The 20,972-nt window shown below is 43.7% G+C and overlaps 1 protein-coding gene across 2 annotated transcripts in view; it reads right to left on the reverse strand.

Annotated features, from left to right (window-relative positions):
- The window catches only part of TTC28 (tetratricopeptide repeat domain 28), a 672,774-nt gene that overhangs the window by 82,535 nt on the left and 569,267 nt on the right, over positions 1-20,972 (reverse strand). The gene's annotated exons all lie outside the window — the stretch shown is intronic.

Here is a 20,972-nt window from a genome sequence, read left to right on the forward strand (position 1 = left end):
GTCTCTCCCTGCTGCACGGCGCTCACACTGCTCTGGCGGCTTCTCCTCTTTTGAAAAAGCCGGCCACTCATTAATCCATCTCGTATTCCCTGCTTTCCCTGCCCTCCGGCGCCTATGATTGGTTGCAGTCAGACACGCCCCCACGATGAGTGACAGCTGTCTCGCTGCAACCAATCACAGCTGCCGGTGAGCGGGTCTATATCATGAAGTTAAATAAATAATTTAAAAAAATGGCGTGCGGTTCCCCCCAATTTTGATACCAGCCAAGATAAAGCCAAACGGCTGAAGGCTGGTATTCTCAGGATGGGGAGCTCCACGTTATGGGGAGCCCCTCAGCCTAACAATATCAGCCAGCAGCCGCCCGGAATGGCCGCATCCATTGGATGCGACAGTCCCGGGACTGTACCCGGCTCATCCCGAATTGCCCTGGTGCGTTGGCAATCGGGGTAATAAGGAGTTAATGGCAGCAGCCTATAGCTGCCACTAAGTCCAAGATTAATCATCCCCAAGTCTCCCCAAGATATCTTCCATGATTAACCTGTTAGTTAAAGAAAATAAACACACACATCCAAAAAATCCTTTATTTGTAATAAAAGACAAAAAACAGCAACCTCTTTCACCATTTTAATAAAGTTCCCAAATACCCCTCCAGGTCCAACGTAATCCACAGCTGTCCCACGACGCTTTCAGCTCAGCTACATCGGAAGCTGACAGAGAGCGGCCACAGACCACGACCGCTCTCTGTGAGCTCCCTGCAGCAACTGAAGTGAGTTGCGCTATCAGCGATGACGTCACTCAGGTTACCCGTGGCCACAGATCTCAGCGGGAGGACTTTAGCTGTAGCCGCGGGTAACCTCAGTGACGGCACCGCTGATAGCGGGGCTCCCTGCGGTCACTCAGGGGATTTGCGGTCACCGGTGAGACCTTCACCGGTGACCGAAAATCAGGCCATGCCACACAGACAGAGCCGTGGGATGACAATAAAGTCGAGTGAAGTTCATCCGACTTCATTCTGATCGCGCGGCTCTGTCTGTGTCTGCTGTCAGCGGCCATTCAGCTCTTCTACATGGCTCTGTCTGTGTCTGCTGTCACCGGCCATGTAGCAGAGCTGAATGGCAGATGACATCGTAAAAACAGATCCTATATGCATCAAACACGCATTGCACATGGAATGCAATCATGAGAAAAATCTCAGGATCGCATTGCAGTTGCATTGCACACTGATCTTAACGTGAACTAAAATCGTCCGACTTTTTATCATGCAACTCGGACCGATTTTACACGCATAAATGTGTTTCCAGAGTGACCACTGACGGTTTCACAAATTTCAAAAAGGGACTCAATCAGAAATGGTCTCATTAGTACTAATGGAGATGGGAGAATCCATTCATAGGACCTTAGTCCAGCAGCCAGGTCAATGTTGAGGGACTACCTGACAGGAGATCTCCAAACATCCGAGAATAGTTATTGATTAGCCAGGCTTACACGACATGTGGGCATCATGCTGCAATGATGATGATACTTGGCTAATCAAAAGAGGAGCCACGGATGGCAATAGGTAAGTGACGATTTGCAGAGCTCTAAATTCATCAGTCACAGAGCCCTGGGAATCAATTGTTCCATCATTAATTACTATAATATACTTCAATGAAAATTCACTACTGTGTGTAAATGATTTGTCTAAACAATACCTAACAATTACAAAGGGGTCAGCGGTGCCACACTTCGGCCTTCTCTCTCCGCTTCCCCAGGTTGTTCTTCCAAGACGTTCCTTCATGTGACAAGGTAAATAATAAATAGTGCTCACTATCTCTCTTTAAGGCCTCTTTCACACGTCAGTGATTCTGGTACGTCTGTGCTAGTTATACGTACCAGAATCACGGACATACGCAAACCCATTATAATCAATGGGTCTGCGCACACATCAGTGATTTTTCACTGACCATGTCTATGTGCGGTGTACACACGTTTCCGTGATTGCTGCATGGAGATATGTCCATTTTTTTCTGGCATCACTGATGTCCCACGGACCACACTATGGTTTGATCTGTGAAACACGTACCAGAAAAACACGAACATTGAAAATAAAAATAATTTTTAACTCACCTTCTCCAGTGACGCTGTCTCAGGCCTCTGCTGGCTGCTGCTTCCTCAGTGCCAGCTACTTACTGTCATGCATATTCAGTTATGCAGACAAAAAGACAGACTGCACTCACCAAACTGAGGTGTGAACAGGTGCATAACTGAACATGACATAAAATACAAAAAAAGACAGTTTTCACTTTGATAATGCTAAAGTATGGAATCCATGAATGTGTAACCATGGACTTGCATTACTGCTAAAGAAAATCTAAGAAAAATGAGATATTTAGCATATATAAATGTCCATTTGTATATCTGTATATCTGTCACGGCATATCTCGTAACTGGGTACCTACACTATGCTGAAGCCTCTCTCTGGGTTACCCCTCCCCCAGTTGCCACAGGTAATCTTATCCTATATAGCAGGTTCCTACTTGCCCATACACAGGAGGTTTAGATTTTCCTTAACAGTAATGCAGGTCCATGTTCACACATTCATGGTTTCCATACCTTAGCATTATCAGAGTGCAAACTGTCTTTTATGTCATGTTCAGTTATGCACCTGTTCACACCTCAGTTTGGTGAGTGCAGTCAGTCTTTTTATCCATATTAAGAGGGTCATACCTTCTGACCGTGCACCCCTCCCCCACTTGCCACAGGTAATCTTATCCTATATAGCAGGTTCCTACTTGCCCATACACAGGAGGTTTTTAACCCAGAGAGAGGCTTCAGCATAGTGTAGGTACCCAGTTACGAAATATGCCGTGAAATGGCAACTGGGCAGATATACAAATGGCCATTTATATATGCTAAATATCTTATTTTTCTTAGATTTTCCTTAGCAGTAATGCAGGTCCATGTTCACACATTCATGGTTTCTATACTTTAGTATTATCAGAGTGCAAACTGTCTTTTTTTATATTCAGTTATGCAGGCACAGCCGACCCGTAAGTAGCTGCCGCGGGCTCAGCGGCGACAGGAAACACAACAGAGCCGAAGAGTTCAGCGCCACGGACAGCAGGAGCGGGGACAGGTGAGTTTATCGCCATGTGCAATCATAGATGAAGGATCACGTATCACGGATTGCACATGGACAACCCACGTGTGCCGTGAATCACGGCCCACGGAGGGACATATGCGTTTTTAACACATCAGTGAAAAACGTCTGTGTTTTTACTGACGTGTGAAACAGGCCTAAAAGAGGTTTTATAATAATCAATAGTTGACAGCAAACTTCCTTCACTTTTTTATATCCTTTTGTTTTGGTGGAGAGCTTATTTTATGATGCGTAAATAGAATATACTTAGGCCAAAAATAATCAATTCCAGTATTCCTTAATTATCCCAGATTACATAACATGCACTTTTTTTTTGATGATCTGGAATATTAATGGGGCCACCAGATATGGGTACATCAATATTTTGGGTGGGTTTAGACTATGTATGAAGGACTGCAGATGTTTTAATTTATTTTTATGTGCTTTTTTACTTCTGATATTTTATTACATTTTCAGATTTTTTTGCACAGTCTATATATTTACACCAGGGGGCAATTTAACAGGGAGAGCCTTTTTTTAACAAGAAATTCTATTGCTAACCCCTGGATAGCCAGATTTCAGAAGGATCTCCTCTCTGGGACGTAGATCTAGGCACATCTGATGATTTCAGCCAAAATAGCTAAGAATAAAGTGATTTTCATTTTATTTAGCCCGTTGGCAGTGAATGTGAATGGGTTAATGCAGGAGTAGATATTGGAGATGGAGAAACAATTGAGGCTTGAGTGAGACGTCATTGACCTTAGCATTTGTGCTATAGGGAATAATTCCTTCTCATTATCAATAGTCGCTTATTAAGAAATGCAAATAATATTACATATTTCCCTTTACTAACAATATCTTATGTATAATAATTGTACACAAGGCATAGAATATAATGTTTTAAAAAAAAAATACAGCTATATTTCTACATGGATACATAGCTGGAGACAATGGTGCAGCCGCAATGGCTCACAAAAGACACTATTGCATTGTTTTCAGCTGCTCCTTTGTGCACAGGCTCTATAATGAGAACATGTCGCGGTCTCTCATGGTCAGTGATGCTGTGGCAAATCATTAAAGTGGTTAATGATACAGAAATGGCTGCCAAACCGCTGCTAGTGAACATGGTTTCATCAATGAGTTACAAGGTACATGAATGCCAAACAACTCATCCAACACAGCCTGGAGGAATTCATATGTTATACTGAGCGGATGGATAAAGCAGAGACTAAGATGATGGAGAGGCGGATACATGGAAAGCGGTTCTTATTTCTCTTTCTATTGAAATGCTCTCAGTTGTGTAGTCTGTAGTCTCAGCCGAGGCAGAGGCTCATCCTACTGCTCCGGAAGGCTATTTCTATGTCTTTGTATTTCTATTTGTTTGTGGTTCTAGTCATCGAATTCTTGCCAATGTGAGCTATATGTTGTGTTGTGTTACTGGTCATCATATTCCTTATACTGCACAATCTAAGCTGACATAGGCATACATGTAATATAAAATTATAGGCCCTGATTTACTATGGTCTTGACGTAGAGGCATGATGGAGTAAGACGCTCCTGCTTCATTTACAGGTTCACATCAATACAAAACCAAAAAACAAAAAAAGTATTCAGCCTACCGCTATATGCCTTGAATGTCAAAAGATATCTGATGCACGGAGTATCACCAGGATTGGAGGCCCAGAGGAACAAACTTCAAAATATGTAGAAAAAACATCCAGCAGTAAGGACCATGTTCTAGGGTCCATAACATGTTAGGTTTTGGACATATTTTTTAATTTTGTATGTATTTTTAACATTATGATCTAAATAAAATGGAAATTTTTTTTATCTATCTTCCTGGTTGGATTCCTGTTATGGTGCTGGGTGGTTTTTCTACATATTTCACATCAATACACTTGCATTGAGCGAGTCTGCACCCATGTAATCCAATTCTGTCTGGGAGTCTAAATATCGCATACTCGCGGCCATGTGACTGCCGTTCTCAGCTCTGATACCGGAGTCTGATGTAAGGATTCAGTCACATAGAGAGACACATAGAGACCACAGACTTGTGGATTTAGACCAGACAATCCCTTTATGAATCAGAACATCTGACAAATGGCATGTATCTCACCACAAATCTTAAGGCCACGTCTCACTAAGCGACATCGCTAGCGACATCACTGCTGAGGCACGGTTTTTGTGACGCAACAGCGATCTTGCTAGCGATATCGCTGTGTGTGACATCCAGCAACAACCTGGCCCCTGCTGTGAGGTCGCCAGTCGTTGCTGAATGTCTTGGACCATTTTTTGGTCGTTGCTCTCTCGCTGTGAAACACACATCGCTATGTTTGACAGCGAGAGAGCAACAATCTGAATGTGCAGGGAGCAGGGAGCCGGCTTCTGCAGAAGCTGGTAACCAAGGTACACATCTGGTAACCCAGCAAAGCGCTTTGCTTGGTTACCCGATATTTACGTTTACCCTGCACACGTAGCTAAGGTACAAATCGGGTAACTATAAGCAAAGCTTAGTAACCCGATGTGTACCATGGTTACGAAGCACAGCGTCGTTACACGGGTCGTTGGTGGCTGGTGGCTGATCTCTGATCGCTGTGGGGATCTGCCTGTTTGACAGCTCACCAGCGACCATGTAGCGACGTTCCAGCGATCCCTGCCAAGTCAGATTGCTGGTGGGATTGCTGGAGCGTCGCTAAGTGTGATGGTACCTTTACTCCAGTTTGGTGAGCTGTGGCGTCACACCCTCCCTCCCAAATTAGGAGCTGGGTGGCATGAAAATGGCAAGAATCACAATATTTTTGTGCAACTCAGCATTGCACAGAAATTTTGTGAATTTTTAAAGACATATACATCATTGTGAATTGGGGACTAAGGGGTACTTTGCACGCTGCGACATCGCTACTGCGATATCATCGGGGTCAAATCGAAAGTGACGCATATCCGGCGCCAGTAACGACGTCGCAACGTGTAAAGCCTAGATGCGCCGATAAACGATCGCAAAAGCGTTGTAAATCGGTGATCTGTGTAGCGCCGGACATTTTCATAATGTCGCACCAATAGGAGATATGATGTTGTTCCTCATTCCTGCGGCAGCACACATTGCTGTGTGTGAAGCTGCAGGAGTGAAGAACATCTCCTTACCTGCCTCCACCGGCTATGCGGAAGAAAGGAGGTGGGCGGGATGTTTACGTCCCGCTCCTCTCCGCCCCTCCGCTTCTATTGGCCGCCTGCCGTGTGATGTCGCTGTGACGCCGCACGACCCGCCCCCTTAGGAAGGAGGCGGGTCGCCGGCCAGAGCGATGTCGCAAAGCAGGTAAGTGCGTGTGAAGCTAACGATAATGTTCGCTACGGCAGCTATCACAAGATATCGCATGTGCGATGGGGGCGGGTACTATAGCGTTCGGCATCGTAAGCATCGGCTAGCGATGTTGCAGCGTGTAAAGTACCCCTTAGTCTTTATAGCTAATTTATTGACGCTCCTGTCTTAATAATATTAAAATTAAGGTTACTCTTATAAATCTTTTCCCTCTATCCTAGTAAAATATTTTGCATGGCTCTGTAATACATGTGGCCATAGGAAACTTTGTGGCACAGATGTAGAAATGCCAAATTGGTCTATATCAGTTGCATTAGTGCACCGAATATTCTTATTTATTTGCATTCCACATTATCCGTATGGAATGACTAAAAAAAACAAAAATGGAGGTGTGTGACCCTAATGCTAAAGGGTTTAGCTGCTGTCTAATTGGTATTTCTTTTATTTGTAAGGGGTACTTTGCACGTTGCAACATCACTGGGTGGAGCTGGGTGGCATGAAAATGGCAAGAATCACAATATTTTTGTGTAACTCAGCATTGCACAGAAATTTTGTGAATTTTTAAAGACATATACATCATTGTGAATTGGGGACTAAGGGGTACTTTGCACGCTGCGACATCGCTACTGCGATATCGTCGGGGCCAAATCGAAAGCAGGGGTGGGATTCAGCCGGTTCTGTCCAGTTCTGGAGAACCGGTTGTTAAAATAGCAGCCGGTTCCCAGAACCATCAAGAAACAGTTCCGGCGATACGGTTCCCTTTATTCACTTGTGTCAGTGTCTCTTTAAGACACTAGCACAAATGAATGCCCGTACCTTCGCGCCGCACTTCCTGGTTCAGTGGAGCCTGTCTGCTCCCTGACCCGGCGTGCACACTGCAGACAGGTCACGGCAGTGAGAGGAGGGAGCTCCTCCTACTGCCGTCTGTCAGCGTCAGCATGCAGAGACGAGCCGCGGAGGAGGACGGGAGACACAGGAGAGGCCGCCGCTGCAGGTAAGCGCTCAGTGAGCCGAAGATGCAGGGAGAGGGGCCGCACAAGAGGGGAGTGCTATATGGCGAGAGGGGCCACATAGGAGGGGAGTGCTATATGGGGAGAGGGGCCAAAAAAGAGGGGAGCGCTATATGGGGAGAGGGGCCGCATAAGAGGGGAGCACTATATGGGGAGAGGGGCCACATAAGAGGGGAGCTATATGTGGCTATATGGGGAGAGGGGCCGCATAAGAGGGGAGCGCTATATGAGGAGAGGGGCCGCATAAGAGGGGAGCGCTATATGGGGAGAGGGGCCACATAAAAGGGGAGCGCTATATGGGAAGAGGGGACACATAAGAGGGGAGCGCTATATGGGAAGAGGGGCCGCATAAGAGGGGAGCGCTATATGGGGAGAGGGGCCGCATAAGAGAGGAACGCTATATGGGGAGAGGGGCCACATAAGAGGGGAGTGCTATATGGCGAGAGGGGCCACATAAGAGGGGAGCGCTATATGGGGAGAGGGGCCACATAAGAGGGGAGCGCTATATGGGGAGAGGGGCTGCATAAGAGGGGAGCGCTATATGGGGAGAGGGGCCGCATAAGAGGGGAGCGCTATATGGGGAGAGGGGCCACATAAGAGGGGAGCGCTATATGGGGAGAGGGGCCACATAAGAGGGGAGCGCTATATGGGGAGAGGGGCAACATAAGAGGGGAGCGCTATATGGGGAGAGGGGCCACATAAGAGGGGAGCTATATGTGACTATATGGGGAGAGGAGGCTACATAAGAGGGGAACTATATGTGGCTATATGGGGAGAGGAGGCCATAAAAGGATAGTATTTGCATGGAGAAAGGGGCCATAATGGATGGGATCTGCAGGAGGAAAGGGGCCATAATGGGATGGGATCTGCAGGGGAAAGGGGCCATAATGGGATGGGATCTGCATGGGGAAAGGGGCCATAATGGGATGGGATCTGCAGGGGAAAGGGGGCATAATGGGATGGGATCTGCAGGGGGAAAGAGGCCATAATGGGATGGGATCTGCATGGGGAAAGGGGCCATAATGGGATGGGATCTGCAGGTGAAAAGGGGCCATAACGGGATGGGATCTGCAGGGGGAAAGGGGCCATAATGGGATGGGATCTGCAGGGGAAAGGGGCCATAATGGGATGGGATCTGCAGGGTGAAAGGGGCCATAATGGGATGGGATCTGCAGGGGGAAAGAGGCCATAATGGGACGGGATCTGCAGGGGAAAGAGGCCATAATGGGATGGGATCTGCAGGGGAAAGGGGCCATAATGGGATGGGATCTGCCGGGGAAATAGGCCATAATGGGATGGGATCTGTAGGGGAAAAGGAGCCACATGGGATGGGATCTGTATGGGGAAGGTCGTCCGTTCCAATTTTAGCAGGGCTCCTTTAGTAATAATTTTTAAAAACTGTAGAAAAACCGTTTAATACAATAAGAGTGACAGTGACTGGAACAACTGGTGCTGGACAGGAGAGTGACTGTAGAGGAGGGGAAGAAGGGGAAAGAGATTATACATTAAATTACTTGTATTTTTTGGTTGAGGAAAGTGCGTGAAAATGGGTATGGCTAACACAATGGGTGTGGTTACATAATGGGTGTGGTTTTCAAATGGGCGGGGTTTACAGAGAATCTGTTGTTAAAAATTTGAATCCCACCCCTGATCAAAAGTAACGCACATCCGGCGCCGGTAATGAAGTCGCAACGTGTAAAGCCTAGGAGAGAAGATGAACGAGCGTGAAACAGTCAAAAATCGCTGATCTGTGTCACATCGTTCATTTTCATAATGTCGGTGCGTCTGCAGGTACGATGTTGTTTGTCGTTCCTGCAGCTCCACACACCGCTGTGTGTGAAGCCGCAGGACCGACAACATCTCCTTACCTGCGCCTGCCGTCCACCAGCAATGCGAAAGGGAGAAGGTGGGCGGGATGTTTACATCCCGCTCATCTCCGCCCCTCCGCTTCTATTGGCCGGCCGCTTAGTGACGTTGCGGTGACGTCGCTGTGACGCCGAACGCACCTCCCCCTTGAAGGAGGGATATTTTGGCAGTCACAGCGACGTCGCCGAGCAGGTATGTGCGTGTGAAGCTGCCATAGCCATAATATTCGCTACAGCAGCTAGCACTACATATCGCATGTGCGACGGGGGCGGGTACTATCACGCTCGGCATCGCTAACATCGACTAGCGATGTCGCAGCGTGCAAAGTACCCCTAAGACAGAGTAAAGTGACAAGTTCACTCACATCAAGCAGTCTGAAGTTAAGCTGGCAATACATATTAGGAGCTGTCAGTCGGACCTTGGCTCAACCAAGCAATGGAAAAGATCCAGCTGGACTCCAAGGAGATGAATAAAAATGCTTCTTTATTTGTAACTTGGTTAAAAATAAATATCCATATTGCAAATGAAAACACCGGCTTGTGCACACTGATGAATGGTAGATGTATACCACAACACGTTTCGGCGGAACGCCTTCCTCAGGTCCTTGGAGTCCAGCTGGATCTTTTCCATTGTTCTGTTCCATTACCTTCTCAGCTTGCTGCTGTAATCCGTGCCGGACTAAAGGACATTAACAGGAGGATATATTCAGGCTTGTCTCTGCAGTGGTGAGCGGTTTTTGTTCTTTTCTCTATATTTACCTATTGGCTCAACCAAGAGTTCCTGTGTAAGCTGTGATAGAGCCAGTGACCGCTATTGGACTGCTGCGCTCTCATTTCTTTCAGATGAACCTAGGACTGTTGAAAGTATTGAGCACAGCAGCCTAATAGCGGTTATTTTTATTTTACAAGAGGGAGTACTTCATTTATAAAGGTGGTGTCAATGCAGGGAGCACATGGCTAAATATAACATACCATATTGTACCATTAAATTTACATGACCACATCTCATCCACCTGATATACCCTGTTAACATGATGCGCAGGGCAAACCCTTGTGAACTAAATCTAGCACAAAGAAGACAAACTTTAATCTTTAGCCCAGGTCTTCACCAAATAGTAAACTGAGCAAGTGACATGGATTCACCATAGACCGGCTGATACAGCGAGAGCGAGCAAGTTGTACTTATGTGTTTGTTACCTTGATTCTAAACATCTGTAACCCAGCATTCCTTCTGCTGGAAAAGTTGCATGTAAAATTCTTTTTGGCACTTCCATATAAAAGATTTGTCCAGAAGCCAGAAATCACATAAGGAACCATAATTCTATAGCAGCCCTGCCAAGAGCTGGTATGCAACGGACTGAGACAAACCATCAAAATAATGGTCCACAACTTCAGAGCTACAAACAAGGCGTGACGATGACCAGGAGAATGGATAGACCGTCACCGGTTAATCTGGTACAATTTAATAATGTCATAATAGGATTATTGTAGTCACACAGTTCTGTTTACCTAATTATAGCAAACCTTGAGAAGATTCAAAGATTCCACTAAAGAAAAGCGTATGTTTCAGCTTTATAGGCCGTAAAAGAGGCACTTACATGGATGTCTCATGAGGGAATGGCATGTAATTTTCTGAGGACAAGCAAGGCATTGAATAAAATATGTTACTTCATGCCGGATAAATCAGACACAAGATGCGAGGGGTTATAGGCTGGAGTGAAAATGTAGGATTAACATATACTTTGTGAAGGATGCAGGCAGATTTTCTTAGCAAAGAATGGCTGGAAAATTGTGCAATCTGCCAAAATCAACAAGAGAGCAACGCAAAGTCCTGTAGTAAAAACAAAAAAATATATATTCATGGGAGATGGAAAGATTTTTACAATATGAGAGAACGCTGAAGAGAGAGAGAAATTACAATGTGCAACCACAAGCTACATTTCTGTGGTTGGGTTAATGAGAAGTACAGATTGGGAACTAGAAAAGATAATTAAAACTGCAGCATGATGTACGAGTTTTACATAATGACCCTGAACAATGATCCTGGAAAATTCTATTTTTAAGGAAAATGTTCATTTTATATATATTTAGTGTACATAATATTTACTTTCCTGCACTAAACAGCCATCCAAAGGCTTGAGTTCAATAGGTGAGGACCACATAAAAGACCACCAAAGCCATGTGGCCATGATGGAAGCTTTACTGTCAAGCAGTCCGATGACCGAGTGCTGGAAAATATGCACTTTAGTGGTGGAGAAATAACGGTATTCTGCACTTTTTCATTGTCTTGCTCCTTCATTTCAGTAAAAAAAAATCTTCATATAAAGACTCGTACTACTGTTATATTCTATAGAGTTTTGTGGTTTCGATTTTATGGCAGTACGTTTGGAAAGTCCTTTTATAAAGTGAGGCTGTTTTCAGAGCCACGGAAAACTGATATCAAACAGCCATCAAACTGCACTTTCAAAAATGTTTTGACATGTCACAGAAGTGAGGGATTAAAGGGTTTTCCCATGACCAAAGTTCATTTTATTCAATAGGTCTTGGAATAATATTAATTTCCACAATTGGATGTGTCTAAAATAAATGTTCCTGTGCTGAGATAATCTTACATATGTGTCCCTGATATGTACTGTGTAATGGCCGTGTCTGACCATACAGGGACATGGTCTGATCATACCACAGCTCCTAGGCAGGGGAGAAAGTAAAAAAAAGTATACAAACACTACAGCATGTGATTGCAAATTATATTCTTTCTTTGAAGTAAAACATTTTTTAAAAAACAGGCAGGGAAGTGCTTTACCTCACAAAAAGAATCATCTGTGATCCTGTGATATAATGTCTTTATGCTCTTACTTCCTCCCATGCCCAGGAGATGTGGTATGATTAGACCATGTCCCTGTGCAGTCAGACACGGCCATTACACAGTACACAGCAGGGGCACATTTCTAAGATTATCTCAGCACAGGAACATTTTTTTAAGACATCCAATTGTAGAAAATATTATTATTCAAGATCTGTTGATTAAACTCAACTTTAAAATTAACTTTGTGTAAAAATGAGGACTAGTTTACACATTTTTCATGTTGAAAAGGACCAACAATGAAATAGGTGCTGTAGAGCAAAATAAAACATTTTCGTTGTTTTAATTTCGCTTCTCCATTGCAGATATCTTAGCAATCTAAATATTTGGCACTTAAACAGTTAACTGTTTTTAAGGCCAATTGTTTTTAGGGGCATGTACATCTTCCTTTTTCTTACACTGACCAATCATAAGCAGGAAGCAATCCCCAGCAGAAGAAGAACACCCTCTGCCATAACTTAGCTTAGAACAGGCCCTGTGTGAGACCTGTATTGGCAGACAGACTGCTCGCCTAACTGCAGAGTGCAAGTGTGATTCACAGCTTTCACCTGAACTTCTGCAGCACTGCCCTTCCCCCCACTCCGAGTGTCAGAAAGGAGAGCTGATAGATATTAGTTAATCACATTGAGGTATCCTGTGCTCATCACTCTGCATTTAGGAGAGCAAACTGTCAATACATGGCTCACATTGAGTTCCAAGCTATGGTGGGGCATTTTTTTCGTTCTCCAGTGGGTTGCTGCCTGCTTAAGATTGGTGAAGGTCAGAAAGAAGTATCCCCTCAGTGTAGTCTCTCTGATATTGTCCACTTGGACTTCAAAAAAATGAATTGTTTAGATGAGAAGTACACAGTTTTTTTTAACACCAGATGCTCACTGTGAAAGAATAGAAAAATGTTAATGTAAATACAGAACAGGGGGGTTTTTATTAGCTTTTTTTTCTAATTCTATTGCATTTCTTTTCCTATATTTTTTTTTCAAACTTACAGCATGCTATAGGTATCATGTGCTTTTATTTGTTTTTATTTTTGCGCTGTTTTTGATATTATAACTTATGTGATTCTAAGAGGAGGCTTATAATCACATAATCTATGATTCACATGACTTGTAATTAGAGATGAGCGAACCCAAGGTTTGGTGTTTGGTGTTCATACCGAGCACAGAATTTATCGGGCGCTTTACATACGCTGACCACCCGCGTGAGCATTTCTGTGCTCGGATATGCTGGGTACTCAGCCCAGTGTGAGCCGCTTGCAGTGTTTGAACGGCTCGCAGTGGGGGTAACAGCAAGATTGAAAGTGATCTGTCTATGGCTAGCAGCATGTGGGCAGAGACCCTAACCGCCCAATTAGTGACTTGCATTGGGGCTCAGGTCAAAGCCGGGTCCAAAATCAAACTTTATCTAAAATGCAGCTGAACTCGTCGAACCGAACTTCCACCGGTCCGCTCATCTCTACTTGTAATATCACAAACCCTACCCCCAAAAAACTCCAGAAAATAAAACAAATCTTTACGTGCATTATTTTGGGACAAAAGAAGTGTGTGGGGTCATTTAAGCTTTTGTGAAAGTGAGATCCTAATTTTCTTATCCGGCCTTACTAATGTTGTGATTGAATGGATATGAATTCCGGGGGTTGTAGTTCATAATCTGATGGAATGTCCTCTCATAAAGGCCTCTTCCAGACTGGCATATTCGTCATTCGCTTTTCATTTGGATTGGTTTTGAACAAATTGATATATTGTGCTATTGCAAACCAGTGGGCCTAAATCTATGTCTGTATTTTAAAAATATAGCATGTGCTACTTTCATGTACTTCATAAAAATAGCAACAAAAAGAGGACAATGTCCTCCAAAAATTAAGTATTACTCACAGCAAGTTGGGCTGCAGTGTGTACATCACCCAGGCCAAAAGCTAATGCTCTACCAGGATACAGCTAAACCCCCACTAATGTGGAAGCATCACAGGTGCAGGAAAAGCAGATCACACACACACCTCCATGGAGTGGAGGGGAGGTGAATGCTAGATGATAAAACTGCACACTAGTGGCTTGCATAGAGCGCTGTTCACAAGCAGATGGCACAGTCACAAACCCGCAGCCTATTAGGTGACACCCTTCTATTAGATCAGGCGGGCTGCCAAGCCATACCCCACTGTGTATCATGCACGGACAGACACTCTACAATGCAGGGCCCAACAGAAAGGGGCCTGGCTGTATCCTGTCCAAACAAAAAAATATGAGGTTTTTGTTGGTATTTATGGCCATGAGGTCCCGTTACGAGAGTGTAGGCTTACGTTTTATGGCCATAAATACCAACAAAAACCTCACCAAACAAGTCTCTTCTGCTTGTTGCCTGTCCTTAGCAGTGGTTTCCTAGCAGTTATTTTACCATGAAGGCTTGCTGCACAAAGTCTCCTCTTAACAGTTGTTCTAGAGATGTATCTGCTGCTAGAACTCTGTGTGGCATTGACCTGATCTCTAATCTGAGCTGCTGTTAACCTGCGATTTCTGAGGCTTGTGACTCGGATAAACTTATCTTCCGCAGCAGAGGTGACTCTTGGTCTTCCTTTCCTGGGGCGGTCCTCATGTGAACCAGTTTCTTTGTAGCGTTTAGTTTTTGCCACTGCACTTGGGGACACTTTCAAAGTTTTCCCAATTTTTCGGACTGACTGACCTTCGTTTCTTCAAGTAATGATGGCCACTCACTCACTCATTTTTCTTTACTTAGCTGCTTTTTTCTTGCCATAATACAAATTCTAACAGTCTATTCAGTAGGACTATCAGCTGTGTATCCACCAGATTTCTGCACAACATAACTGATGGTCCCAACCCCATTTATAAGGCAAGCAATCCCACTTATTAAACCTGACAGAGCACACCTATGAAGTGAAAACCATTTCCGGTGACTACATCTTGAAACTCATCAAGAGAATGCCAAGAGTGTGTAAAGCAGTAATCAAAGGAAAAGGTGGCTACTTTGAAGAACCTAGAATATAAGACATACAGTTAGGTCCAGAAATATTTGGACAGTTACACAATTTTCGCGAGTTGGGCTCTGCATGCCACCACATTGGATTTGAAATGATATTTCTACAACAGAATTCAAGTGCAGATTGTAACGTTTAATTTGAAGGTTTGAACAAAAATATCTGATAGAAATTGTAGGAATTGTACACATTTCTTTACAAACACTCCACATTTTAGGAGGTCAAAAGTAATTTAACAAATAAACCAAACCCAAACAAAATATTTTTATTTTCAATATTTTGTTGCGAATCCTTTGGAGGCAATCACTGCCTTAAGTCTGGAACCCATGGACATCACCAAACGCTGGCTTTCCTCCTTCTTAATGCTTTGCCAGGCCTTTACAGTTGCAGCCTTCAGGTCTTGCTTGTTTGTGGGTCTTTCCGTCTTAAGTCTGGATTTGAGCAAGTGAAATGCATGCTCAATTGGGTTAAGATCTGGTGATTGACTTGGCCATTGCAGAATGTTCCACTTTTTTGCACTCATGAACTCCTGGGTAGCTTTGGCTGTATTCTTGGGGTCTTTGTCCATCTGTACTATGAAGCGCCGTCCGATCAACTTTGCGGCATTTGGCTGAATCTGGGCTGAAAGTATATCCCGGTACACTTCAGAATTCATCCGGCTACTCTTGTCTGCTGTTATGTCATCAATAAACACAAGTGACCCAGTGCCATTGAAAGCCATGCATGCCCATGCCATCACGTTGCCTCCACCATGTTTTACAGAGGATGTGGTGTGCCTTGGATCATGTGCCGCTCCCTTTCTTCTCCAAACTTTTTTCTTCCCATCATTCTGGTACAGGTTGATCTTTGTCTCATCTGTCCATAGAATACTTTTCCAGAACTTAGCTGGCTTCATGAGGTGTTTTTCAGCAAATTTAACTCTGGCCTGTCTATTTTTGGAATTGATGAATGGTTTGCATCTAGATGTGAACCCTTTGTATTTACTTTCATGGAGTCTTCTCTTTACTGTTGACTTGGAGACAGATACACCTACTTCACTGAGAGTGTTCTGGACTTCAGTTGATGTTGTGAACGGGTTCTTCTTCACCAAAGAAAGTATGCGGCGATCATCCACCACTGTTGTCATCCGTGGACGCCCAGGCCTTTTTGAGTTCAGAAGCTCACCAGTCAATTCCTTTTTTCTCAGAATGTACCCGACTGTTGATTTTGCTACTCCAAGCATGTCTGCTATCTCTCTGATGGATTTTTTCTTTTTTTTCAGCCTCAGGATGTTCTGCTTCACCTCAATTGAGAGTTCCTTAGACCGCATGTTGTCTTGTCACAGCAACAACTTCCAAATGCAAAACCACACACCTGTAATCAACCCCAGACCTTTTAACTACTTCACTGATTACAGGTTAACGAGGGAGACGCCTTCAGAGTTAATTGCAGCCCTTAGAGTCCCTTGTCCAATTACTTTTGGTCCCTTGAAAAAGAGGAGGCTACGCATTACAGAGCTATGATTCCTAAACCCTTTCTCCGATTTGGATGTGAAAACTCTCATATTGCAGCTGGGAGTGTGCACTTTCAGCCCATATTATATATATAATTGTATTTCTGAACATGTTTTTGTAAACAGCTAAAATAACAAAACTTGTGTCACTGTCCAAATATTTCTGGCCCTGACTGTATTTTCAGCTGTTTCACACTTTTTTGTTAAGTATTTCATTCCACATGTGTTAATTCATAGTTTTGATGCCTTCAATGTGAATCTACAATTTTCAGAGTCATGAAAATAAAGAAAGCTCTTTGAATGAGGTGTGTCCAAACTTTTGGTCTGTACTGTACACAGAAGGAATTCTGGTCATCCGGTTAAATTATAGCTCTGTATGGATTTATAGTCTTATAAAAGCCTAATATAGAGGACACCAATGCCATTAAAATTCCACCAATGCCATTAAAGGTTACGAATGAGCTACTCAACAGGCGTAAGTCTTGTATAATGTGCAAACAAGACTAGATGAAGACACCCTCAGAGAAACTCACTTATCAGGCAAGAATAAAATATGATGAAAATGTGAATATATTTCTATCTTTAAAGAAAAGGAACAGTCTAAAAAAAGACTGATTTCCACTCATACAGATGAATTGTCTGCATTTAAATTTACCACACTGCACTAATCCCCATTAAAGGGCTTGATGTAAAAGATAACAGGCTCAGCAATACTGACGTACCAGCAATGCACCTAGATTTAGCATGGTCTGTGCAGAGACAAGAAGTGGTGATGTCACCGGTCCACCAGCCGCTGTGACCTGTGTGGCTGCAGCGGTCGGGTGATTTAATCAACCATAGTTGATGTATTATGGTGACGTGTTTCTGAAGTCACCTAACTACTGCAGCCAATCACACAGGTTGCAGTGGTCAACCGGTTGATGGAATTGTGACATCACAGCTTCCTAGCCCTGCGCAGACCAAAGTGGCCTATGCTGGAATTAGTAGGTTAGTATGACTTAAGGGTACTTTACACACTGCGACATCGCTAGCGATCTCATTAGCGATGTGAAATTCTAGATCGCAGGTGCGATCTTTTGAGATCGCACATAGGTCATTTTACGCATGTGCGATCTTGAAAGATCGTAGTTGTGATCTAAAATTTCACATCGCTAACGAGATCGCTAGCGATGTCGCAGTGTGTAAAGTACCCTTTATTGCACAAATCCTGTCCCCTGGTCAAAGTCTTAAGCTCTGTTTGGACGTGTGTCAGATTTTTAGGTTAGGAGTATCTTTAGATGTACCCCTTTGACATAAGGTTCCAACATATATATATATATATATATATATATATATATATATATATATATATATCTAATATATAAAGCTGAGTGTATGTGTGTGTATGTATGTCCGCTAAAGGAATCTGCACCGTCGCATTTACAATCACGAAATTTTGCACAGACACCTCATGTGACTCAGGGAACGTCATAGACTATGTTTAGACGGGAAAATGTAACCCCGCGGTTTACACTTACTCTCCAAAAATCCTGCCTCTATTAAACTGAATGGGGGTGGTAGCTACTGGCTATAAATAGCAACTGTCAGTGGTTGCTATAGGAATAAAATAAACTGTTAGTATAAGAAGCTTATGTGTGAGGTAATATGATGTCGGTGGTGAGACGGATAGAGAGAGACAGAAAGAGACAGACAGACACAGACAGAGACAGCCCTGGAAAGAGACAGAGAGATAGACGGCCAAAGAGAGACCTGGAAAGAGACAGCCCTGGAAAGAGACAGCCGGGCAAAGAGACAGCCGGGCAAAGAGACAGACCGGGCAAAGAGACAGACGGGGGAAAGAGACAGATGGGGCAAAGAGACAGATGGGGCAAAGAGACAGAAGGGGCTAAGAGACAGACGGGGAAAGAGACAGACCTAGAAAGAGACAGCCGGGCAAAGAGACAGACCTAGAAAGAGACAGACCGGGCAAAGAGACAGACCGGGCAAAGAGACAGCTGAGCAAAGAGACAGCTGGGCAAAGAGACAGCTGGGCAAAGAGACAGACCGGGAAAGAGACAGCCGGGCAAAGAGACAGACTGGGCAAAGAGACAGACGGGAGAAAGAGACAGATGGGGCAAAGAGACAGACAGGGCAAAGAGACAGACGGGGCAAAGAGACAGACGGGGCAAAGAGACAGACGGGGCAAAGAGACAGACCTAGAAAGAGACAGACCTAGAAAGAGACAGCCGGGCAAAGAGACAGACCTAGAAAAGAGACAGACTGGGCAAAGAGACAGACCGGGCAAAGAGACAGCTGGGCAAAGAGACAGCTGGGCAAAGAGACAGTCGGACAAAGAGACAGACCAGGAAAGAGACAGACCGGGAAAGAGACAGACCGGGAAAAAGACAGCCGGGCAAAGAGACAGTCGGGCAAAGAGACAGCCGGGCAAATAGACAGCCAGGGAAAGAGACAGCCCTAGAAAGAGACAGCCGGGCAAAGAGACAGACCTAGAAAGAGACAGACGGGCAAAGAGACAGCCCAGACAAAGAGACAGCCGGACAAAGAGACAGCCGGGCAAAGAGACAGCTGGGCAAAGAGACAGCGGGGCAAAGAGACAGACGGGGAAAGAGACAGACGGGCAAAGAGAGAAACAGACAGACACACATAGAGACAGACACAGAGACAGAGACTGGGAGAGACACAGAGAAACAGTTACTATCCAGGGCAACGCCGCGTACTACTGTTAGTATTATATAATATATATATATATATATATATATATACACTGTAGGTGACTAACATATCATCACTGTAAAATCAGATACCACACTCAGTGGTTACTGGATGCTTCTGTATGGAATAGTGTAATCTATACCATTCGTTACAGCTACAAAATGTATGCCAATGTATGGCAGACCACTATATACCAAAAAGACTATGGCTGTTTAAATGTAATGTGAATAGAGGCTAACATACATTTTGTGTTGCATGAACCTCAGCGTAAATACACTAGATGTGTTGAAGAAGCCGGAGACAATTTCTCTCCCACGGCCTACTAAAAGTTTTTATTATTTGCAACCTATTATAAAAAAAATAATGTTATAAATAGTAAATGTATTGTTCAGAATTAAACAAAAAATGAAGTGTCACTGAAATGTCTATTTTCTTGCACAGACAGATCATATCCACTTCTCATCTTTTCCATTGGGGATAAGTGCTGTGCGTTTTGATAAATGTTAGATCCCTGGCTCCCTCTAGTGTTTATTAGAGGTAAGGAGGCAAGCTGAGAAATGCAACATATTCCCTAGCTATTCATCACTGCCTATTTCCAAGAAACTAATGGATTGCACTTCCTACAGGAATGAGGGCAGATAATATAATTTACATCTACATTATCATCCTCTTGAAAGAGTTGTCCAAGTTTATGTAAATAAAAACTATTATGTGTGTAATGAAAAACACAAAATAAAATGTTCAGCAATTTTCTAATATACTTTGCAGTTTGTGATCATTTGCTGGCAGTAAGATCAGTGAATACAGACATATATTGCTTACAATCATAGGCAAAACAATCACCTAGAGATCGTCACAGAGCAAAAATGATGATTATTTCATGGGGCGCAGATATTTTGGCATACATTTTACACCATTTATCAAAACATGTGGCATTTTGCACCAAAACGAATTTGGCCCATACGTCAGTGAATACTAGAAGACAAAAAAAAGAAAAGTGACCTGAAAAAAACATTGAAATGATAAATGGGCCCCTAGGTGTGTAGACCCGAGATGATGCCCCTCTATGCCTTACAAACGTATAAATCTGCTGTAGACTTCACGGCCTTTGGAGGCTAAAGAGATTAAAAGAAAATACTGTACAAGAGATGGAACATGAGCACAGCAATTTTTTTATATTGCTATGTATGTATAAATCCTTTTGGACATTTTTTTAGCGCTTTTTAGGCTCCTGAAAAATGCCTCAAAAAACGTTGAGTGCACGTACCCTATAGGTCAGTTGGTGTAACATCAATGAGAGGCTTCTTCTGTATGGCGTCTGTATGTTCCCTTGGCATTTGGTTAGTTCTGGTTTCCTCTCAGTTGGGAGCATTGCCCAGTACATACTGCCTAAGTATGGCATTATACAGTGCATATTAGTGTAGACCAGGGTTTCCCAAACATCAGTCCTCATGGCCCCCAACAAGTCATGTTTTCAGGATTTCCTTACTATTGAACAGGTGATGGAATCATTGTCAAGACATCACCTGTGCTATATTAAGGAAATCCTGAAAACATGACCTGTTGGGGGCCATGAGGACTGGAGTTTGGGAACCACTGGTGTAGATTAAGAG

The sequence above is a fragment of the Anomaloglossus baeobatrachus genome, chromosome 1 (genome assembly GCF_048569485.1).
Source record: "Anomaloglossus baeobatrachus isolate aAnoBae1 chromosome 1, aAnoBae1.hap1, whole genome shotgun sequence".
Classification (NCBI taxonomy): domain Eukaryota; kingdom Metazoa; phylum Chordata; class Amphibia; order Anura; family Aromobatidae; genus Anomaloglossus; species Anomaloglossus baeobatrachus.